Raw genomic sequence first — 13,054 nt, forward strand, 5'->3', positions numbered from 1 at the left:
AATTTCCAGGGCCCTTGGAAGGACCCCCACAAGCAGGGACCCTGGAGCTTCCTGAGTGTCTTGGGACGTCCACCTCTGTCCTAGTGACCACTGGGGTGCGGCAGGGTTTGGATCAGGACTGGATGTGGTAGTGTTCTGGGGTGCTGGTTATGTTCTATTTCTTAACCTGGGTGAGGGTTCATTTTACAACAGTTTATTAAGCTGTGCACTTATGTTTTTTGCAGTCATGCATATTTTATAATTTAAAAAACCATTTGGCCCTTTTCTAAATTAGCAAAAATACTCATTTCCATTGGATGAAATAGGTCTTCAATAAATATTTGATGAATGAATGAACAAATAAATGAGTTCCTTCAAATCTATTCAGCCAATATATGTCAAGGACCTAAATGTGTAAAAATCCCTGCTAGGTTTTGTGTTATTAAATACTTTATAGTATTTACTATTTAATATTTAAGTAAAAAGAGAAGTAAAATTTAATAAAAGAAATAAAATAATTATATTTTCTTTTGTTTTACCATTTTAAAAAATTAATCGGATTCTTTCACTATTACTATATATAAAGCTAAAAATATAAAAATAGAAATATTGTTTTTTATATATATATATATAGAGAGAGAGAGAGAAGCTGGATTTGCACTGTCAAAAGAAGAAAATATATTTAAATTTAATACCTTTAACCAAAGATCTAATACTTTCAGGTTTAAATTTTTTCTTTTTTCTTTTTTTTCCCCTTAGTGGAGGCACTGGAGATTGAACCCAGGACCTCATGAACACCAAACACATGCTCTGCCATTGAGCTATACCCCACCCCACCCTTTAGCTTTAAAATTTTTAAATTTACAATCATACAATTTTTTAAATGTTAGGTAGAGGGAACAGAAAAACAAAGAAATTGATATTTATTTAGTATATTCTAAAGGCTAGATATATTTTTTTTAATACACTTTATTCTTTTAGAGCAGTTTCAGGTTCACAACAGAATTGAGCATAAAATACAGAGTTTGCACATAGCCCTCCCTACCCACACATACATACTCCCCTACCCTCAACATCCCTCATCAGTGTGGCATATTTGGTACAATCGATGAACCAACATGGGCACATTATTATCAACCAAAGTCCACAGTTTACATTAGGGTTCACTCTTGATGTTGTACATTCTATGGGCTTTGACAAATGCATAATGACATGTAGCCACCACTACGGTATCATACAGAATAATTTCATTGCCCTAAAAGTCCCTTGTGCTCTATCTATTCATGCCTCCCTCCCTCCTCTCCTCAAACCCCTGGAAACAATGATCTTTTTATTGTTTCTGTAGTATTGCCTTTTCCAGAATGTCATTTGGTTGGAATCATACAGTTTGTAGCCTTTTCAGACTAGCTTCTTTCATTTAGTAATATGTCTTTTAAGTATACTATTTTTTAAATCATACATAATTCCACCACACTAACATAACCACTATTATTTTATTGTATTTCCTTTCAGCCTTTTATTTACAGGTACACTTTTACATAGTTAAAATCATAGTGTTAATAAAATTTCAATCCTGATTGTTTTTACCTAATATATCATAAGCATTTTCCATGTTGCTACATGATCTTCATAATTCTAATTTTAAAACTTCATAATTATTCCTTAGTTATTCCTGGTAATTGAATAGAATACTATTTATATGACCATTCTCCTAATCTTAGACATTCAGATTATTTAAAATTTTTGCTATTATAAAATGATGTAGCATTTAACATTTTGAGGTGCATAGCTTTCTTTTTTCTGATTAGGGGCTTATGCTTAAGGATACATAGCCCATACTTTTTTTTCTATAAACCAATATATTTTATTTGTCCACTCTAAAAAAGAACTAGAATTGGGGTGGAAGTGAGAGAGGGAAACAGGTGGGGAGATAGTACAAAAGGAAAATCCCTTGTGCATAGATATTCAAAAGTATTTACCTTGATTGATTCCAAGACAAAACTTCCATTTTTGTATTAAAATTCACAGAATGCATCTTTCTCCTGTCAGGGATATTCTTTTGCTTTTATTTCATGGATATTGTGCCAAAACTGACAGATTATCTCTAGAGAATCAATTTCTCAGGTTGTCAGAAATTGTGATAGCTATCAAGAGAGATTTTTAGTAGCCAGATGTTTCAGATTTGCAATTGCCTAACTATATTATATACGACAGTTTCTTTTCAATTTAACTCAAGAAACTGAGGAACTCTATTGTCCCTATCTTTTGTACCAAAAATCTGAATAGGTACTGTGATGATTTTTTTTCCTGATTTGTGAATGTAGTTACATGGAAAGTCATAAAACACTCTGGTATTATGCATTTAATTAATTACTTTACTGTGAAATTTGGCCATAAGCATTGGCAAAGCTTTTGGAGGCAGGCATAAACAAAACACAGTCCCTCTGTTCAAGGAGTTTATAATTTATTAGGAAATCAAGAACATAAACCTGAGTTAATTAACTTTCTAAGTTTATGTTTTTAAAAAAGTGTATGGACGCACTCCAGGGAAATGTAAACGCAAAATGGATACTTAAAGATATTAAGGAATTATTGTTATTTTGTTAGATGAGTTAATGATGTTGCGTTTTTTTTCCTAAAGGCTCCTTTTAGAGATACTGAAATATGAATGAAAGGTTATAGTAATATCTGAGATTTGCAACAAAATTATGTAGACCATGGGAATGAGTGAAGTATGATGAGACAAGGCTGGCCTTGAGAGGATAACTATAGAAGTTGAGTGATGGGTACATGGGAGTTAATTATACCATTTGGTGTACTTTGTATGTATTCGAAACTTTTACAGTCAAAAATTATTATACCTCATTTCTTCCTTCAATTGTGATATCAAAACACTAAATATGACTGGAGTCTCAGTGATCCATCACACCATTTAACACTCTCTCCACTTTCGTGCCTGCAGCCAGACTGCCTGCTCTTTCCTCCCGGGCCTCCACTGGACTCCTCTAGTCACATCTCAGTGTCTGCTCTGCGTTACCTGGCAGCATCTACCTGGAAGGGAGATGTTGACAAAGCAGCTTGGTTAGTGAGAATCTGTGCTTATTTGACTCCTGCTTGAACTTTAAAATCTATGTTTTTTAGGAATAAAACAGAAATGATTCATCTTATGAGTTTCCTCAGGGCCACTGGAATCCTAATTTCTCTTGGATGAGCTTATCCATTCTAAACTTTAATTGAAACCACAACATGGAAACCAGTTGGCTCTTCTCTTACGTATTCTATCTGTTAGAAGCAGTAACACCTGCCAGCATCTCAATTCCTGCCTTCCTTGGCATTGGGTTGAATTAATCAACAGACTATATAACTAACACAACAACAAAAAAAATTAAAATAGAATATCTTCCAGTAAAACAAATGGAAAACTACAAAATAAAATCTTAATTTTCTGCAGTTTTTCAAGGAAGGCAGAGTGGTAAGTTTTTCATTTGATTTGGATTGTTTTGAATTAAAATTGAAATTGGTAGTATAAACCTAGTACACTCTCAGAAGATATTTTCTTGTATTCCCTCTTTGTTGAAATTTTTCCCCTTAATCTGTTGAATTACCTCACTGCAGTCACTCAAGTTACTGTTACTAAATAGGAAATTTGATGCCACTATTATTTGATTTTAGATTCATACTAAACATGATGTTCCCATCAATGAGAAGGAAGTAAATTTTTAATATTTTGAAGGACCAGTTTCTAATATCTATCCTAATATCTATTACTGTCTAGTTTAGTGGGTCCCAAGCTCTTTACCCTTTTAGATTCTCCTTAATTATTTCTATAAACAAGGATGTCAGGTGTTAAAGCAATTTTTTCTTTAACTACATGTATTTGTTAAGAAGTCATCAAGTAATTTCTCCATCTTTTTTTAAAGTAATAAAAGAACATACACAGTTCACAATAAGCTTGGAGTAACGTTTATTATCACCCTGAACTAAAACAGTCTCAGCTAAAAAGAAAGAATTTCAATCTTTTTAGCAGTAAAAAGCTTTTCTTTTTCTTCAGCTAAACCATATCTGTTAGAGTTTTCTACATGTTGAAAATGATCTGTGATCCATATTGCTACCTTCCCAATTGGGGAAATAACTCCCAACTGGCGAAATAACTCTCCCAGTTGGGGAAATAACTCTAATTCATAAAATTATATCATTCAAGGCTCCTGTAAAAGAACTTTGATAGCAAGAAAAAAAACATGTGTTCTTGAAGATGATTTTTCTCCTTCTCATTGATAGGCATTATTACACATAAAGTTACATGAACTAGTAAATAATTTTTTACTAGTATGCTTTCTTCCATCTTTCTTTTCTGTATTCTCTTGCTAGAAGACCGAATTCCCTGGCTGTGCTGGAGAGAAGAGGCATCTTGAGGTTGACAGGTGGACATGTGCCCACCAGGTAGGCAAGTGATGAAACAAGTGGTTTATATTGAAGCCCTTCATGTCCATGCCAGCCCTCTCTTCTTGAATTTTCAGTTAGTATAATCCAGTTCATTGCACAGAGTGCTAGGCCAGTAGGAAATACTCCACGAGGTCTAAAAACGTACAATGCATGGTCCATGCCCTTGGAGAACACAATCTAGTAGTAGAGGGGAAAATGCCCTGGGCAGAAATGTCTAAGATGTGAGGCAGAATTAGCTAAGTGCTCTAGGGATTTCATGTAGTCTGCTTGGGCTGTCCCACTGTGTGTGTGTGTGTGTGTGTGTGTGTGTGTGTGTGTGTGTGTGTGTGTGTGTGTGTGTGTGTGGTGGGAGGGTCACTTTCAGCTGTAGGAGCTAGGGCAGCTTCATGGAGGAACTGAGTGCTGAAAGAAGAGGAAGCCTGTGGAAAGTAGAGATGGGGAGATGGGAAAGTGTGTTCCTGACAGAGAAGCAGAACCAATAGGAGATCGATCTACCTACCTACCTACCTGTCTGTCTGTCTGTCTGTCTGTCTATTGTTGCAGGGAATTGGCTTGACACAACGTGGGAGCTGGTTAAGCAGTCTTGTTAAGAGCTGTTGTCTCCGTGTTTAATGTTGGACCTTTTTCTTTAATTTAATTTTTTAAAATTATTTTTTATTTATTTTGTGGGTGGCGGGTAATTAGGTTCACTTATTTACTTATTTTTAGAGGAGATACTGGGGATTGAACCTAGGACCTTGTTTATGCTAGGCATGTGTACTCTACCCCTTGAGCTATATTCTCCCTCCTTAATGTTGGAACTTGACGTCCGCAGTGAGGCAGTCAGGAAGACGTGATGAATGTAAAGTGGGGGAGATCAAGAGGAGCCCACAAACATGAGTTGAAAGAAGTGTCAATTCTTGTTACCTCTGAACTTGGTGTCAAAGCCATTCTACAGAAGCTAGGATCCTATATCACAGAGCCAAACACAAACACTTGGCTCTGGACTTGGAGATGCCGAATGAGGATCTAGGGGAAGAGAAAGAAGTTGCAGGCTTTGTTGCTACTTCATGCCAATGAGGTAAATCGGTTATCAGCCAAACTGTGTGTGAGCCACAGAATGGCTGCTGCTGCCCTTCTGCTCTCCAAATCTCATCCAACTCCTCCTTGTGGCTCACCCTAATGGGAAACATACAAGGTAGGGCATACAGGGAAATGTAGGTCAGATGCATTCCAAGCCATCATAAGTTGTATCTAGCGTATAGAGCTTCTGAAAGTCAAACTAAAGAGTTTGGGTGATATAGACAATAAGTAAGTGGACACTGGAATTTTTTTGAACCAGAAGTGGCAAGAGTAAAGCTGCCTTTAAGGACAATAAAAATGTAGTGGAGTAGGACAGATTGGAGGTGCTGACTCAGGAGCTCAGAACCCCAGGGTGTGGTGGCAAGAGGATTCAGGAGGTTGGGGTGGAAAGGGAAGTGGCAGAGCCATGCCTAGAAATTTTGCTGCTGGGGCCAGTGCACAAAGATTCCTTTTGTATGTTTGAGGAAGAGGGAGGTCTCCAGACAAAGCATTGCTTGCCCTTGACATTGGTATGCTTGTTCCAACCATTTTTCAGCCTTGAAAATTTCAAAGCCCTGGGTCGAAGTCCCAAGTTTGTGGCCCTAGAAGAGGTTCTGAAGAGAGAAGATAGTGGATGTTGGTTGGTCATGATTTGTGACACCCAACAATAGCAACTGAAAATCCTTTCTGTGTTTGGGGAATTTTCAACATTAAGGGTCCTGCTAGACGCCAGTATATCACTTTTCTAGCTTGCTTTCTACCTAGGGAGACTCCAATTTGTAAGAGAACTGGAAGAAGCAGGGGTCACACAAAGTCATCTTTTTCTTGCTGAATACGATTCTGTTGTATGGATGTACCACATTTCCTTTATCCATATATCAATTGATAAACGTTTGAATACTTCCCAGTTTTTGTCTATGTTGCACAATGCTTCTATGAACATTCTTGAATACCCCTTTCATTTCTCCTGGATAAATACTTAGTAGTGGATTTGCTGGGTCATATGGTGAGTTCAAGTTTAAGAACAGTTCCCAACAGTTTCTGTTTCTATTTCACATTCCCATCAGCAATGCATAAGGGTTCCAGTTCTCAATATGCTCACCAAAACTTGGGATAGTCCATCTTTTTAATTATAGCCATTCTGGTAGATGTATAGCATTATTATTGTGGTTTTAATTTGCATTTCTGTAATCTGAATAATGATGTTGAATTTTCACATAAATTTTAGGATCAGCTTGTCAATTTCTACAAAGCCTGCTGGGATTTTGATAGGGATTGCACTGAATATGTACAACAATTTAGGGAGACTTGACATCCTAACAATATTGAGTCTTTCAATCCATGGACATGGGATATTTCTTCATTTATGTAGATCTTTTAAAATTTGTCTCCGCAATGTTTTATAATTTTTAGTGTATAAATCTTTCACTTCTTTTGTTAGACTTATCCCTAAGTATTTTACCATTCTGATGTTTTACTTTTGATTCTATTGTGAATGAAACAGTTTTATTTAATTTGGATTGTTTATTGCTAACATACAGAAATACAATTGATTTTTTTTTTCATTTTGATGTATCCAGCAGCTTTGCTGAATTCATTTTTCAGTTCCAGCACTGTGGGGCATTGTTCTCTATCCATGAGTCTGTTTTTGTTTTGTTATATTCATTTATTTGTTTTATTTTTTTAGATTCCACATATAAGTGATAACATACAGTATTTGTCTTTCTCTGACTTATTTCCCTAACCATAATACCCTCCAGGTCTATCCACACTGGTGGCAAGTTAGCAAAATTTCGTTCCTTTTTATGGCTGAGTAGTATTCCATTATATATATATTAATGTTTTCATTTTCTTTGGAGATATATATATATGCAAGAATTGCTAGATCATATGGTAGTCCTATTTTTAGTTTTTTGAAGAGCCTCCATACTGTTTTTCACAGTGGCTATGCCAATTTACAGTCCCATCAACAGTGTACAGGAATTCCCTTTCTCCAAATCTTTAGCAACATTTATTATTTGTGGTCTTTTTCAATCTCATTGACTTTTCACATACTACTCTGAGGTATGTATTTTGGAGATGAAGGAACTGGGGCTCATATTAAGAAATATGCCAACACCACCTTCATAATAAATGGTAGAACCTGGTTCCCAGACAGATCCAAGTAACTGGAAACCCATGCTGTCCTGCTACACACAGCCTCCCCTGTGCCCATAGTCCTGTTGGGTTTCCTGGATGCAGTACTTGTAGAACCTTCACAAAGATCCTTTCCTTACCTTTCATAGCCTCCACATTGCCTGATCCTGAGTTCCTGGGGTGAGTGGGCAGTGGTGCCAGGACAATTTGGTTCTTTCTTTATATTCCTGGTACTTAGTACTGTTGCTGACATATAGGTGTTCAATGAATGTGGAAATAAATGACTGAATGAGAACAATTACACTTCCTGGAATTTTAAGCAAAGCTCAGATTTGAAGTTGGAAGGAAACCAAGAATCTACCTAATCCAAACTTGCCAGTCAGAGTAATTGAGGCTCAAAGGAGACAGGTATGATTTGCCCAGTCATCCGGAAATAGACTAGAACACAGTTGTCTTAGTCTGTGACTCTTTCATATAACCCCACAGGCCTATTTCAAAAGTTTCAAAGCTGATACCACTCCTCAGTTTGTAAGTTATATAAAATAAATACAAATGTAAAAGGAAAATAACAAGGGATCTGAACTTATTCCAACTTCAGTGCCTTCATAGCTGACTTAACATTATTCATTACTTCTTTTGAGAAATCAGGCATCTGAAAGATTGGCATCAAATCTTAGACTCTTCTCAGCCACAAAATCAACTAAACAAATAGAACACCTGGCTCTGGGGTGGTGGACTAAGAACCTGGGCTCTGAGCCATATACTTCACCCAAGGTATGCGGCCCTGTCACATGAACAGCCTGAGCGAGGTGTTCTCTTACCCTTTTCACAGCTATGTTGTTACTCTGTAGGGCTGTATCCGATCTATCAAGAGTGAAAACAATCCCTTCCTCTCTCCTAACCCCTCCCTCTGGCTCTTCTTTCCAGCCAGACCTGATCTGCCAATTGTGCTGTCACCAAGGCCTCCTAGAGCTCACCCGTCAGGCCTGAGCTTGGACCTTCATGTTTGCTTCCCCTCCACTCAACCCTTCATCCCTGCACCCTTCTTCCAGGTCAGGCTATCAACAAAATCAAGGGACCTCTTCAAATTCTCTATTCCTTATTTCCTTTCAAAGTCATGATCTGCAGCTACAGCATTCTCCTTTCTTTCATTTTTGGTCAGATATAGGAGACCACGTGTCATTTCATCTCTAAAGAACCTGCCTAGTCATCTCCTTTCCCGGTGTCCTGAAGGGTGCTTCCTGCTCTCTCCCAAGAGATTAACTCATTTGGGTTTCATCTTTAGATTTCTTCATTGACTTCCTCTTTCTGTATATTTATTCTCAAAATGATAATTTCACAATATTAGCGTTGTTATTTTATTGTTTTTTCTCTTTCACAGTGCTATACACTGTGAAACCTGATCTGAATATTCACTTTTTAAGTTTTACAGTATTTGCACAGAAACTTTCTCTTTCATCAAACTCTTCTCTCTTCACCCATCCCAAATAATTTCTTTGAAGAGTGACATATCTCAAAAGAAATAGAGAAAATGGCATTTACTTATTTACTGTGTAGCCCTGAGAAAAACACCCCAGAATTCTAAAGTGCTTGAGAAATGCACTTCAGTGTTTAACATACGTTCTTTTGATTGAAAATGTACAGAATTGTACAGAAATTATATGTAATGGAAAAGCTGTACACCAGAAATTGACACAACATTGTAAACTGACTATACATCAATAAAAATATATTTTAAAAAAAGAAAGATAGGGTTAGATAAATTACTGGTGCTTGGTAGACGTTTATAAATGTGTATAGGTGGTCTTCCTAGTTTGCTATACACACTGAAAATACTTATCCCAGATATAGATGTACAATTAAAGAATAATTCTTACTGCCCTCTTGCCATTTTTTTTTTCTCCAACTGAACTATATTAGCTTCCCAAATGCTAACCATTTTTGTGCTACTTTGGTTCTATGGAGATATTCCAGGTTTACTTTGGTTTTCATTTATTTCCTGGAAGTAAGAGTAGTTCTTACTCCCATTTGTTGGGCATTTACTCCAGGCCAGCCACTGCCTGGGCCTGTGCGGGCCAACAGAGTAGCCATTACCATATGACTGAGCACTTGAGATGTGACTAGCCCAAATTAAGATGACTTTAAGTATAATATACATATCAGATTTCAAAGACTTACTATGAAACAAAGTAAAATATTTCAGTAATATTTTATATTGAGTACATGTTGAAATGCTGATATCTTGGATAGCTTGGGTTAAATAAAATATTAAAAACAAAACAGGTGAAGCCTGTTTCTTTTTACTTTAAAAAAATTTCAATACAAGAAAACCTGAATTTCACATATGCCACACATTTGTGGCTTGCATTGTATTTGTCAGACAGTGAAGTGCTAGCTTAGATGCTTCATGTGCTTCACAATGAATGAATGAATAAATGAGATCTACTTTCCTGACCTTTGAGGACAGCTCATAATAGTCTACCAGGAAGGAATCCTACTAACTTAGGGGTTGATAGAAACTTATTACAATTTAACCCAATCTTCTCATTTTGTAACTGAGAATACTGAGTCCCTGAGAAATTTGCATGCCTTATGCGCTGTTCACTGAATAAAGACAGGAAAGCAAGGTTTTGATTCAATACTAGCTTTCCCTCTGTCATTATCAGTGGAAAATGCCTTGGTGAGGATACCAGAAGTATCCAGGAATAAACACTCTGGATTCTAGGGGATCACCTAGCCTGCTACCTGCAGAAATGTTTCAGCTGTTATGATTTCAATGAATTCACTCTTTGCAACTGACCAGAACTGTTCCAGACAGACACCTGGGCAGAGCCAGTCTCATGTAAGAAGTACCAAGATGAGCTAGGCAGGGAGGTCCAGGATGGACATCTTGAGACAGTAGGACATTGTGACATCATCAGTGATGGTCCTGGATGGTTTCCCATTGCTGGCCCTCCAGTCTCAACTGTTACTGCAAGTCCATTCCTCTACCATGAGTGTGGAGCAGCTAAAATCAACAGACCTACATGTACCTTGAGGTGACAGACTGGCTCTGGTGAATATTCCCATTTTCCTATTTAGAAAGGGACCCACTGGAATACTGTTTTTGTTGGCTCTTTTGTTTGAAAAGGACAATGGTGCCCAGTTTCCCAGGGACACTCTTGGAAATTTATCCCCTTGTCCTGAATAAGGATTCCTCTTCCAGTCGTTCAGAATGTGGGGGAGTCTCAGGCAGTCATTTCTTTGGCTTTACTGGTGACATTTATCAGGGACAGGAGAGTCCAAAGGCTTCCACTTTTTTCCCTACTCTGGTGACTTTGGTGTGTATTTGGGACCATCGCTCTCATGTTAGACTTCCTATGGCCACACTAGGGCCTACCCCTGACCCTGAGGCCTGTCCTGTCTGCTTCACCCTTTAATCCTGGACGGATAAAACCTAAATGTCATGTTTCACTCAAACTAAAATAGGTTGCATTGGTCAGTCTCATTTACTCTTACATATTTATAAATAGGCAAGCTTGAATTCAGTAAGTACATTTATGTAAATCTTGGGCAAAACTGCGTCCACCTGAGTTACACGTGGGAAGGTGGTGGCTGTACGTCTCAGACTAGTGCCTTTGAACTGTAACTGTGTCCACATGGTTACCCTGCAAGCTTAATTTTAGCTAGATGAACTACTGGAAATGTTAGCAATCTGTCTTCTCGGATTACTTTTGCTCTTTCTCTTTGCTGAAAGACAGATTTTAAAAGTATGAAATCCTTGGTTTTATATGTATCTTTAAACAGACTTGCAACAGTTTTGTCAGCCAATGGATTAACTTAACATGAATTTTTAAGCATCTGGGCAACAATTATTTTTGAATAGTTGCATGTTTTAACTTGAAAAATTATACTTTGTACAAATATTGCATATTAGTTTGTCTATCTGCCTATCTAGCTATAGGTATACAGTGAATGTGTGTATATGCACTTTTTTTATATACACATACATATGTGTGTGTGCATATATCCATATGTATATATAGATATCTATATGTCAATATATTTATCTACAGCTATGTATAGATATAGATACATATCCGGGGGGAGAGGGAGAATGATAGTGGATTTCAGCTGGATGTTTCCACCTTATTTCTTATCGTTGAGATTGTCACTGTAGAAAATAATCTTTACAAATTCTGTGTTTAAAAAACCTCAGAGCTTAACTTAAATACTTGAAACCTCATGACAAAAAAGTAATAGGAACATGTTAATGAATATTCTTTAGTTAATTAAATCTTGTAATTTATGCTTTATCTTCAGGACTTTTCCATTTTAAAAATAATCAGGACAATTTTAACAAGTATGTTTCTCTCACTCAATAACAATGATTGAGTAATAATTCTCCATTGCACATTCAGTACTGTAGCTTGGAAGTGCAGTGATGGGTACAGTTGCTACTACATTTACCACCTGACATATGGTATGACATACATCTGCCAAAGAGGACAGACATTCCATTACAATAACAAACAATATAGGCACAGTCTGAAGGCAGACCAAGAGACAACAATTAGATATCTTCTTTTAATTTATCCAACCATTACCATGTAGCACATATATATGTCCTATATGCCAGGCACTCACTTTGACACTGAAAACTCAAAGATGTGTGCAACTGGGTCTCTGGCACAGAGCAGTGCACAATCTGGCAAGGGAGGTGGTCATGGAGGCAAATGATTATCATATGATGTCATAAGTATAACAGAAGTGCATACAAGCTTCACAGAAGTGCAGAAGGAGAAGCATATCTACCAGCTGGAACCCAGGATGAGGTCAGGAGACAATTACAGAGAGGATGGTCTTTCAGTTGAGTACAAGGTCTTGGTAGAAAATACAGTGTGGTAGTTAAGAGAATAAAGTCTGTAACCAGACTACCCAGGTTTAAATCCTAGCTCCATGACATGCCAGCTGAAGAACATTAGGCATGTTATTCCATAGTTTCTTCCCTGCAGTTTCTTTCTTGGTAGAATAAGCATGATCACTGGGCATAGCTCATAAGGTTGAAGTGAGGATTATATGAATTAGGATGTGTTATGGGTTTAGAACGGTGCCTGGTACATGAAAAGTCCTCAGTCAGTGTAACTCCAGGGATAGCAGAATGAGAGGCGGCAGACTTGGATTGTTAAAACGGAAATATGAGGTGCATTTGTGTGGAAGATGGTGGGAAAGGGCAAGATGAGTGGACAGATTATGGAGATAGAGTCTTATACTCCACACCAAGGAAGCGCATGTTGATGGAGCCCCTGGGGAATTTTAAGAATGAAATTAAGATTTATGTTACAGCAAGAGAACTCTGGAGCAGTGGAAAAAGAGTAGAGTCCAGAAGATTATTTAAGAGGCCACTGATGGCTGAGGGATAGAGGACAGACTGAAGATTCAAAGTTATTTAGGAGGTAAAACTGATGAGGTTTGG

The sequence above is a fragment of the Camelus bactrianus genome, chromosome 1 (assembly GCF_048773025.1).
Source record: "Camelus bactrianus isolate YW-2024 breed Bactrian camel chromosome 1, ASM4877302v1, whole genome shotgun sequence".
Classification (NCBI taxonomy): Eukaryota; Metazoa; Chordata; class Mammalia; order Artiodactyla; family Camelidae; genus Camelus; species Camelus bactrianus.